General features: G+C 35.2%; 1 long non-coding RNA gene across 1 annotated transcript in view; it reads right to left on the bottom strand.

Moving 5' to 3' along the window:
* The window catches only part of LOC129058147 (uncharacterized), an 88,980-nt gene extending 83,523 nt beyond the window's left edge, over positions 1-5,457 (bottom strand). Inside the window, exon 1 of the long non-coding RNA XR_008523038.2 lies at positions 5,357-5,457. This is a non-coding gene — a long non-coding RNA (uncharacterized LOC129058147). The remainder of the gene's footprint in view (positions 1-5,356) is intronic.
* Positions 5,458-11,746: the final 6,289 nt, after the last annotated feature.

The following is an 11,746-nucleotide window of genomic DNA, read 5'->3' on the forward strand; positions in this document are numbered from 1 at the left end:
AAAGGATCATTAGTGGCTAATGTGAGCTACTATATGGCAATAAACTGGAAAATCCAGAAGAAATGGCAAAATTCCTACACACATACAACCTACCAAGATTGAATCAGGAAGAAATCCAAAATCTGAACAAACCAATAACAAGTAATGAGATGGAAGCCATAATAAAAAAATTCCCAGCAAAAAAAAGCCCAGGATCTGATGATTTCATTGTTAAATTCTACCGAACATTTAAAGAACTAATACCAATCCTACTCAAACTATTCTGAAAAATAGAGGAGTAGGGGATATCTCTAAACTCATTTTATGAGGCCAATATTACCCTGATATCAAAACCAGGCAAAGACGCATCATAAAAAGAAAACTACAGACCAATATCTCTGGTGGATATTGATGCAAAAATCATCAACAAAATATTAGCAAACTGAATTCAGTAATACGTTAGAAGGATCATTCATCATGACCAAGTAGAATTTATCCCTGGGATGCAAGGATGGTTCATTATGTGCCAATCAATCAATGTGATACATCATATCAACAAAATGAAGAAGAAAAAACATATGATCATTTCAGTTAATGCTGAAAAGGCATTCGATAAAATTTCACATCCCTTGATGATAAAAACTCTAAAAAAACTGGGTATAGAAGGAACATAGTTCAACATAAGAAAAGCCATATATGACAGACCCATAGCTAGTATCATACTGAATGGGGAAAAACTGAAAACCTTTCCTCTAAGATCTGAGACACAATAAGGATGCCCACTTCCACCACTGTTATTCAACATAGTGTCAGAAATCCTCACTAGAACAATCAGACAAGAGAAATAAATAAGGGTCATCCAAATTGGAATGGAAGAAGTCAAATTGTCCTTGTTTACAGATGATATAATCTTATATTTGGAAAAGCCTAAAGACTCTCCAAAAAAACAACCTACTCGAACTGATAAATTCAGTAAAGTTGCAAGATACAAAATCAACACACAAAAATTAGTAACATTTCTATATGCCAAAAGTGAAAATTCTGAAAAGGAAATTAAAAGGTAATTCCATTTATAATAGCCACAAATAAAGTTAAATACCTAGGAATTAACCAAAGAAGTGAAAGACTTCTATAATGAAAACTATGAAACCCTGATGAGAGAAGTTGAAGAAGACACCAAAAAATTGAAGAATATTCCATGTTTATGGATTGTAAGAATCAATATTGTTAAAATGTTTATACTACCTAAAGCAATCTACAGATTCAATGCAGTCCTTACCAAAATATCAATGACATTCATCAAAGAAATAAGACAATCTTAAAATTTGTATGGAACCTCCAAATACCCAAGGTAGGCAAAACTATCCTAAGCAAAAAGAACAAAACTAGAGGAATCACATTGCCTGACTTCAAATTATACTACCGAGATATAGAACCAAAATAGCATGGTACTGGCATAAAAAACAGACATATAGACCAATGGAACAGGAAAAGAGAACCCAGAAACACATCCACACACCAACAATGAACTCATTTTTGACCAAGCTGCAAAGAATATACACTGGGGAAAAGATGTTTTCTTCAATAAATGGTGCTGGGAAAACTGAACATCCATATGCAGAAGAATGAGTGAAACTAGACCCCTACCTCTCACCATATACAAAAATCAAACCAAAATAGATTAAAGACTTAAATCTAAGACCTCACGCTATGAAACTACTACAAGAAAACATTGGAGAAACTCTCCAGGATATTGATCTGGACAAAAGTTTCTTGAGCAATACCCCACAAACACAGGCAACCAAAGCAAAAATGGACAAATGGGATCATATGAAGTGAAAAAGCTTCTGCACAGCAAAGGATACAATCAATAAAGTGAAGACACAATCCATAGAATGGGAGGGAATATTTGCAAACTACCCATCTGACAAAGGATTAATAACCAGAATATATAAGGAGCTCAAACAACTCTATAGGAAAAAATCTAATAACTCCACCAAAAAATGGCAAAAGAAATAAATAGACATTTCTTAAAAGAAGATATACAAATGGCAAACAGGCATATGAAAACGTAGTCAACTTCATCGATCATCAATCAGATAAATGTAAATCAATACTACGCTGAGATGTCATCACCCCTCAGTTAAAATAGCTTATATTTAAAAGACAGGCAATTAACAAATGCTGGCGAGAATGTGGAGAAAAGGGAACCCTTGTGCACTCTTGGTGGGAATGTAAGTTAGTACAACCACTATGGAGAACAGTTTGGCCGTTGCTCAAAAAACTAAAAATAGAACTACCATATGATCCAAAAACGAAAAACTGAGCAATCCCACTGGCTGGCATATACCCATAAGAAAGGAAATTAGTAGGCCCGGCGCGGTGGCTCATGCCTGTAATCCCAGGACTTTGGGAGGCCGAGGCGGGCGGATCACGAGGTCAGGAGATCGAGACCATCCTGGCTAACACGGCGAAACCCCGTCTCTACTAAAAATACAAAAAAAAAAAAAAAAAAAAAAAAAAAAAAAATAGCCAGGCGTGGTGGCAGGTGCCTGTAGTCCCAGCTACTCGAGATGCTGAGGCAGGAGAATGGTGTGAACCCGGGAGGCGGAGCTTGCAGTGAGCCGAGGTCGTGCCACTGGACTCCAGCCTGGGCGACAGAGCGAGACTCCATCTCACAAAAAAAAAAAAAAAAAAAGAAAGGAAATTAGTATATCAAAGAAATAATCTGCACTCCCTATGTTTGTTGCAGCGCACTGTTCACAACAGCTAAGATTTGGAAGCAACCTAAGTATCCATCAACAGATAAATGGATGAAAAATGTGGTACAGATACACAACGGAATACTAGTCAACCTTAAAAAAGAATGAGATCCTGTCATTTGCACCAATCTGAGTGGAACTGGAGATCATTAAGTGAAATAAGCCAGGCACAGAAAGACAAATGTTGCATATTCTCACTTATTTGTGGGATTGAAAAATCAAAACAATTGAACTCATGGACATAAAGAGTAGAAGGATGATTACCAGAGCATGGGAAGGGTAGTGGGGGGTGGAGCGGGAAGAGGAGATAGTTAATGGGTACAAAAAATAGAAAGAATAAGACCTACTATTTGACTGCACACCAGAGTGCCTATGGCCAGTAATAACTTAACTGTACATTTAAAAATAACTATAATAATGAAATTGGATTTTTTGTAACACAAGGAATAAATGCCCAAGGGGATGGATACCCTATTCTCCATGATGTGATTATTTCACATTACATGCCTGTATCAAAATGTCTCGTCTACCCCATAAATATATACATCTACTGTGTACCCACAAAAATAAAAAATTTAAAAAATGTAAAAAACAACCAGAAATGTTAGAAATTTATTTTTTTCTCTTTTTAATATGCCTTCCTTTGCTAGAGTTATGACTTTTCAAGATACATTAAGGCACTTTGAGAAATCTTAAAGAGTATGAACTGTATTATATTCATCTTTAGGTTTAAAAAATTCAATCTAGTCTTTGGAGCACAGTAGGTTCTCAAACATATTGAATTAAAGTAGGAACAGTACAAAGAGCAGAATTTATGGTGATCAGTTTTATTTTTGACAAGATTATTTACCATGTAAATGTCATGGTATCTGAAATGTGTTCATTGCACATACCCAAGAGATGCCAAATGCCAGTATGGAAAACAGCAGACCAAAGAAACATGAAATAATTCAGGAGCAAAAAAATTGACAGGCAGGAATGCTGTATAGTGTAGCATTAAGAATATGATATTTAAATTCAAAACTGACCTGGGTTTAATCTCATCTCAGCTATGTAAAAGTCTGAGACCTTGGAGAAATTATTTAACCACTCTGAATCCTCGTTTCCCCATCTATAAATGAGGGGTCATTAAAACAATTCTCCCAAATGGTTGATGTGAATATCAAATGAGATCATTTCTATAAAACCCTTAAAATAGTATTTGACTCATTGTAATCATAAAATTAACAGAAGTTATTATAAACTATAAAAATTGAGCACTCTTTTTCAGAAACTGATATTTTCCGAGAAAAATGAAACTGAATCCAAGGTAGATGTTATTAGAATATTGATTTTTTTCTCACCGATGGCATTACATTTTTTTGGAAAGCAAAATATACTGGATTTTAACAGTCCCAAATTATATATGATATACATATCTCATGTTATCTGTTGAATTAATGATTTTGAGTCTATGATTTAGTTTTATTTTGCTTTTCTCCATTGCTGGATTTCAACTGTTACCTTTGTTATCAGATTCATAAGAGACATGTTAGTTTAGTTGATAAAAATGTTTTGCTTTACAGAAACATTCTTGAAATCAATAGGCCTATGCCATTCTCATTTCAGTGGAACTTAGTCTGATACAAAATATAAAGAGATGAAAAACATTCTCTGTTGTAATTGTTTAGAAAACAAGAAAATAATAAGTAAAACATACCAGTGATGGCGTTTATTTTACTTCTGAACTCATCTGTGAAATTGGTGGAAGAGTAATGTTGTTGGTCACAATAATTAGAAGTCTGACACTAACATTGTATACTAGAACTAGACTTTTTCTGTAGCCTTATAATCTGAGTGTTTCTGAAACAATTCAGAAAATGCAAATGAATAATTTTTAAAGTATACACATTTGCATTAACACACTAAGATTTCACATATAAAATGTACTTAATTTAAACAGACTCCTCAAAGCACCAAGTGGATGGAACTTTGATCATAAATGTTTTTCATCTGTTCGTTATTCAATTCATTCAATTCTTAGTTGATTATATTTTTTCTCTGTTAAACTTTAAGCAATCTTTATTAAAAAGTCATGAAACTTCTTATAGTATAAAAAAAAAAAATCCCAGGGACAAGTGTCAGTATACTTAATTGCTGTATATCAACATTCTCCAAATAGAGAATAATTTCCTATCATATCAAAAAATAGTAAATTGATGATTAAGCTACAGATATTTTGAGAATAAAGATTTAAATCAACAGGGATAATGTAATATTCAGAAACTTTTGTTGTCCACAAGGAATTAACATTTTCAAATAAAAATACTCAAAGAAAAAAGAGAAAAGCCAGAGGCCTGGTTTAGCATTTTTCTTTTTTAACCAGTAGTTCTGCAAACAGAACTACTCAATGGGCCTCAGTTTCTCTTTTTGTAAAATGAATCAGTTTGACTGAATATCTGTATGGTTTATTAAAACACAATAATTATTAAAGTTGAGAGTATCATCTTATTTACCAAGGTCTATTATATGTAGACAGATCTTTGCGAGGAAAATGTATTACTCCATTTTCATACCATGATAAAGAACTGCCAAGACTGGGTAATTTATAAAGGAAAGAAGTTTAGTTGACTCACAGTTCAGCATGGCTGGGGAGGCCTCAGGAAGCTTACAAGCATGGCAGAAGGCGAAGAGGAAGCAAGGCATCTTTTTCACAAGGTGACAGCAAGAAGTGCCTAGCAAAGGGAGAAGAGGCCCTTATAAAACCATCAGATCTTGTGAGAACTCACTCACTCATTATCACAAGAGCAGCATGGGGGAACCGCCCCCATGCTTCAATTACCTCTACCTTGTCTCTCCATTGACACATGGGGATTATGGAGATTACAATTCAAGATGAGATTTGGGTGGGGACACAAAGCCTGACCATATCAGAAAATAAATACTTTGGAGTTGTACACAGACAAGAACAAATGTTGCTAGGATTTTCTATAGAAAACTAAGGGCATTCACATTTAACATCAGGTAATTATTTTCTTTTATTATCATAAATAATGTATGTGTTCTTGGGTTATAAACATCTTTAACTCTAATAATTTTCCTTTCCATCTAAAAATGAATCAAATATGATCTTAACAAAAAGTACATATATTTAATTAAATCAGGACTGTATCTTGTAAGTAAATGAAGTGAAACAAAAACTACTCTAAACTATGAAGTGGAATTATTGGATGATGACATTGAAAAAACCTAACAGCCTCAATCTAGTTAGGACTCCACATCCATTCATCTGCCATTCTGGCATTCTTCTCTGTGTTGGCTTAGTTCTCAGGCTGCTTTACCAGTAACTGTCAGACAGGTGCAAGCAGCAACTATAGCTATGGCTTCCTCATTTTCACCCATGTGGAGAGGGCATTGTTTCACCAGAAAATCAAACAAATGCCTGTGATTCCCCTTGATTGAGGGACTCCCGGTTCAGACCCCGTGAGCACAGAAAATGCCATATAGCAATTTGGAAAGGCCCATTATCTGGTCCAGTATCCATGGCAGTATTCATGGTAAAGATTGTACAATTAGGGTTCATCCAATGCTGCACAATGATGGATGAAAAATTCTCCAAAGAAAATTCTAGTTTCTGTTAGGAAGAGAGAAGACAGAGTACTTTTAGATTATGCAACCAACAAATGTCGAATGTATGAGTATATATTCAAATGTATTCAATGTTTACAGTGTGAATATTACAGACACCAGTTGTTTTATGTTCTCTTATAGTATTTGGAACTCTAAATATGAAAAATAAGATCTAAGTTAAAATATTGGTGAATATTTAGTGGATCTCCTAGTGGGAAATAGATTTAAGAATAAGAACAATGGACAAAATGTAAGTGAAAAGGGTGACATTTTAAAATTGTACATGAAAATATCCATAAAAATTAAAAGAAAAATATAAGTTAGGAAAAATAGTTGCTAGAAAAATGATGAAGAATTAGTATCCTTCAAGATTAAAAGATTTCTTCACAACAACGAAGGCAACAATCCACCTTGTAGCAGACACCGTAGATGACTCACCTACTCTTCTTGGCTCATAATATTGGCAGGAAGCCAGTACTCACTTCTCCTCACCCCTGGTGGCCTGTGGCAGGCTGAAAGTGCTAGAGAGTTAATGCCCAATCCCCTAACAGTTCCTAGCTATAGACGGACAGGAGCTGTTGTGGAAATACTCCAGCTTTCTAGTCCATGGGTGGGATGATTTTGCATGGAAACCCACTAAAACACAGAGCCTTTATCAGCCCCTTCTCTTCTCTGATTTCACTTCTCTGTGATCAGGGTTTTCCAGTATTACCAACTCAACCCACTACTTTCACTCTAATACCACTTTCAGGGAAAGTTCCTATAAGAACTCAGACACTTCCACATCAATTTTTTAAGTTTTCAAAATTGCTAAAATTTTGAGATGTTTTTATCACAAAAAAGATGAGCATAATTAAAGGTCATGGATTTATTAATTCACCTGATGAAACCATTCCATATAGTAAACATATACCAAAACATCACATTGTACCCTATAAATACATACAATTTTGTCAATTAAAAATAAAATTTATAAAAAGTGAGTAAACAAACCACTACAGAATAAACATGAATATTTATTCACAGAAAACCCACAGAATAAAAGTGAAAAAAACTTTTAGTTTGTAGTTATTAAACAAATAGGGAGATCCTATTTTTATTTTGTCAAGATTGTCCAAAATTAAGAGACAAAACTCAGTGTTATAAAGGGTATATTCAGGAAATCTTCCCATAATGTGAAGGTGATTTAGCAAAAATACTTACAAATATATTTTAAAAACATTTGTTTTTCAACTCAGTATGTCTACTTTTAATAGTTATTTATAGATCTGTTAGAAATTGTATCTAATTAATTAGAAAATACTGGCTGGGCATGGTGGTTCATGCTTGTAATCCCAGCACTTTGGGAGGCCGAGGTGGGCGGATCACCTGAGGTCAGGAGTTCAAGACTAGCCTGACCAACATGGAGAAACCCCGTCACTACTAAAAATACAAAATTAGCTGGGCATGTTGGCGCATGCTTGTAATCTCAGCTATTTGGGAGGCTGAGGCAGGAGAATCGCTTGAACCCAGGAGGTGGAGGTTGCAGTGAGCCGAGATTACGCCATTGCATTCCAGCCTGGGCTGGAAAAATGAATGAGAAAAACCTACATTCAAGCTCTCAGAATATTAGTTACTATAAGGGAAACTGGGAAGAGTGGAGGAGGCAAGGTTTACGAGAGAATAGACAAAAGTTTTGTGAATTCCTTTACCTTTCTCCTTCATGTATTCATCTTGGCTCTGATGTTACACTGCCCTCAAGACTCTGGCTCTGATGCTCACCATTGTTTAAGTCTTGGAAGCACCTTCTCTTGGCCTGTTTCCAGATCTTTACTTGTCCTGAGCTATATATTGCATGTCTAGCATTAGTCTGGCATTGGCCTACCTGTTCTTTCCCTGGTGCCTGACTTGGATCTCATCCAGTTTTCAATGTCATTCCTCCCACGATTCAATAGTGACTCATTCAATTTTTTAGCACATTATCACCTGGACTATTGTGCCATTTGATAGAATGCACTATTATGCTCCATGTTTGAATAGCATGAACTGATTTTGCTATTTTACAATTAATGCCATAAGTGATGGTAGGAAGGGATGTGCAGTGATGACAGTAAATTAAAAGGACTTTATGCACTTATTTTCCAGAATGTAAGAAGTAGATTTTCTTAAGAACACTGGATACTGGCTTCACATTTCTGCAGAAATTCATTCTAAACCATGAAAATCACCCATAAATGGTAGGGGCCCAAATTGACCGTACCAGGGCAGATTGATCCTTTCCATTCATGAGCTACTATTCATCGTTGTCTGGATTCAATGACATCATATGTACAAAAGTGTTTGCAAACTTTGGATCAAACATCAATGGATGTTTTATTATTATGTTTTGTATGTTATAGACTCCAGCATTGCGATTCCATTTTCCAGCTAGAGACTGAACAACTTTTCAAAATGCTGAACAAAGTGCAGAATTTTCACTTCTTTTTATTCAAATTATTATGAATGTATTTGATATTATTATTGGTCTTTTGCACGAAATAAACTAATATCATTTGGTAAATATTTTTGTTTTATCTGGTAAATTAAAATATAGAAAAAAACACAATTTTTCATTTTTAAAACTGGGGAATCATTAGAAATCACCAGTGATATATATAGTTAATTGAAATGCTGGGCTAAAACAATATTACTAATAAATAACTCAATGACACATGGTTAAAATGAACTCATATGCAGACTGTAATTATAAGGCATAATTAATCACATGCAGAGGTTATCTCCACTGTAAAATAAATAAGTGTCTCACTCAGAGCTGATTTGTTAAAATACTATCTGGAAAGCCAATAAATATTCATTATACATATTAAACACAAAATTCTGCCAGTGGAAGATTACCCCTTTCAAGGTCACTTGTTTTGAAGAGCACAAAGATGAGGCAGCAAAGATACACTTATTCAGGTCTTTGTTAGCCAAGGTTTTTGACCTCTGGCAAATTCCTGACTTTGCTCTGTACCATTTGGAAAATAGAATTTTGTATTCACTGACTCCTTTTGCTTTATAAGCATACTGTAAGCATAAAGTGCAAATAGCTCAATGAAAATACCGGGGAAACATAAAATCTCTGTAAATATTAGGTATTCATGTTTTATTATTTCTAGCAGTTTTCAAATATTTTATTTGATGTGTAACATTAAATACTTCTCAAGTATTTTCACCCTATGAAGGCCATGAAAATAAGAAGGTCCTTGATATGGCCAGGCTTTGTGTCCCCACCCAAATCTCATCTTAAATTATAGTCCCCATAATCCTGATGGATCAAGGGAGAGACCAGGTGGAGGTAATTGAATCATGAGGGCAGTTTCTCCCACACTGTTCTCACGATAGTGAGTGAGTTCTCTTAAGATGTGATGGTTTTATAAGGGGCTCTTCCCTCTTTGCTAGGCACTTCTCCTTCCTGCCACCTTGTGAATAAGGTGCCTTGCTTCCTTTCAGCTTTTGCTGTGATTGTAAGTTTCCTGAGGCCTCCTCAGCCATGCTGAGCTATGAGTCAATTAAACCTCTTTCCTTTATAAATTACCCAGTGTCAGGTAGTATCTTTATAGCAGTGTGAAAATGGACTAATACAGTCCTATCACAGGTTAATGGAAGATACCTAAGTCTGCATACACTTAACTTCATATATATGTGTATATATATATATATGAATATATACATATTTGTGAATATATACACATATATATTTTAGAGTTGTGCTCTGTCACCCAGGCTAGAATGTAGTGGCATAATCATAGCTCAGTGTAACCTTGAACTACTGTACTGAAGGGATTCTCCCATCTCAGCCTTTCGAGTAGCTGGTACCATAGGCACGTGCCACTATGCTGGTTGATGTTTTATTTATTAATTTTTTTTTATGTAGAGATGGGGTCTTGCTAGCTTTTCCAGGCTGGTCTTGAACTCCTAGACTCAAGTAATCCTTCCACCTGGCATCCCAAAGCACTGATATTACAAGTCTGAGTTTCGTATATTGAGACATGTAGTTATTAGGCACATTGAGATTGTTGTAGGTCAGCACGACCCATTGTATAGTGGAAATCACCTAAAGTTTTGTTCACAAATCCATCACTAAGCCAAAGAGATCATTTAAATATATTTGAACCAGGAAGTTCAATACACTTCACCATATAATTTATGTAGTGTTAAATATGACAGACGATTTTATATAGAATGAAAAATAAATTTCATTTTTAAATGCTGGCAGTAAATTCAAGTACCTATTTAATTTCACAATGCATTTATTTCATCTTTTACCTTCCTAGAAATAGGTAGGTAATGCTCTTTGAGATTGATATGTAGATTTCTGTCACCAAGATGCAAGTCTAAGGTTGGTGCCCAACTCCCTGGCATTTATTTGAACAGAACTTCAGCAGCAGCTCTGACCTGATCATCAGCTGTGGTTACTTCTGTAAATCATGGTTTGGCAACAGCTCTGCACCTTCTTGCCTATGCCAGAACATCTTGGCCAGTGGCCAATTGATTAAGCACTAGTGAATCCCTGGGGTGTGGGGCTATCATGGAAGAACCCATAATTTCAAAACCTAGAACTGTGAAAAATTTTATCTTCCTATGTTAAGAGTTTAGGAAAAATTTGAGGTATTTTTAAAAGTTCCCATAGTTAATATCCTGAGGATCATAGTCCTCAGATCTTTATTTGTTAATATCATTCATTGTATGTAAAATATTCCAACAGAAAAGATTCCCTTGTGAAAAAAAATGTTCTGAGATAAACACACACATACACAGAAACACACACACACACACACACACACACAGTGTGACTATAATTTGTTGGTGATTTTCATGGTTAAAATTTTTTTTTTAACCGAATCTTTTTTTTTTAAAGAGAATTCCTAGACTCTGGGATGTATATGTTAAAGTCTGTTAGTCTTATCTTTTTTTCCAATCACTGTTGACATGGATTGTAAAACATGGACCCTGGTAGTGCATGCTAGCAAATGGAGCAATAGTTTGGGTGATAATATGTTACAAGATGGAAGTGGTTAACATTGAGTTATGGGAGAAGAGATATTAAAAACTGAAAGAGATCCAAGTCAGGCACCCAGGAAAAAATAGGTAGGCCAACGCCAGTAATACAATTTCATAACTTAGGAAGGGTCAAGGTCCAGAATCAGGCCAGCAGAAGACACCAACACTTAAGCAAGGGCATGTATCAGAGCCAGGACCTTGAGGGCAGTGCAAAATCAGACCAAGAGGAATGGTGACAAATAAGGGAATCCAAGGAAATTTTATCTATTCCTTCATTAACCCTGCCTCCTCCATATTTGCTAGTTTCCTCTAACATAACTAACACTCTGAGAGTTTGCACTTAGGGTTCCTTAGTCTCCGATTTTATACTTAGC

This window comes from Pongo abelii, chromosome 11, assembly GCF_028885655.2.
Source record: "Pongo abelii isolate AG06213 chromosome 11, NHGRI_mPonAbe1-v2.0_pri, whole genome shotgun sequence".
NCBI lineage: Eukaryota > Metazoa > Chordata > Mammalia > Primates > Hominidae > Pongo > Pongo abelii.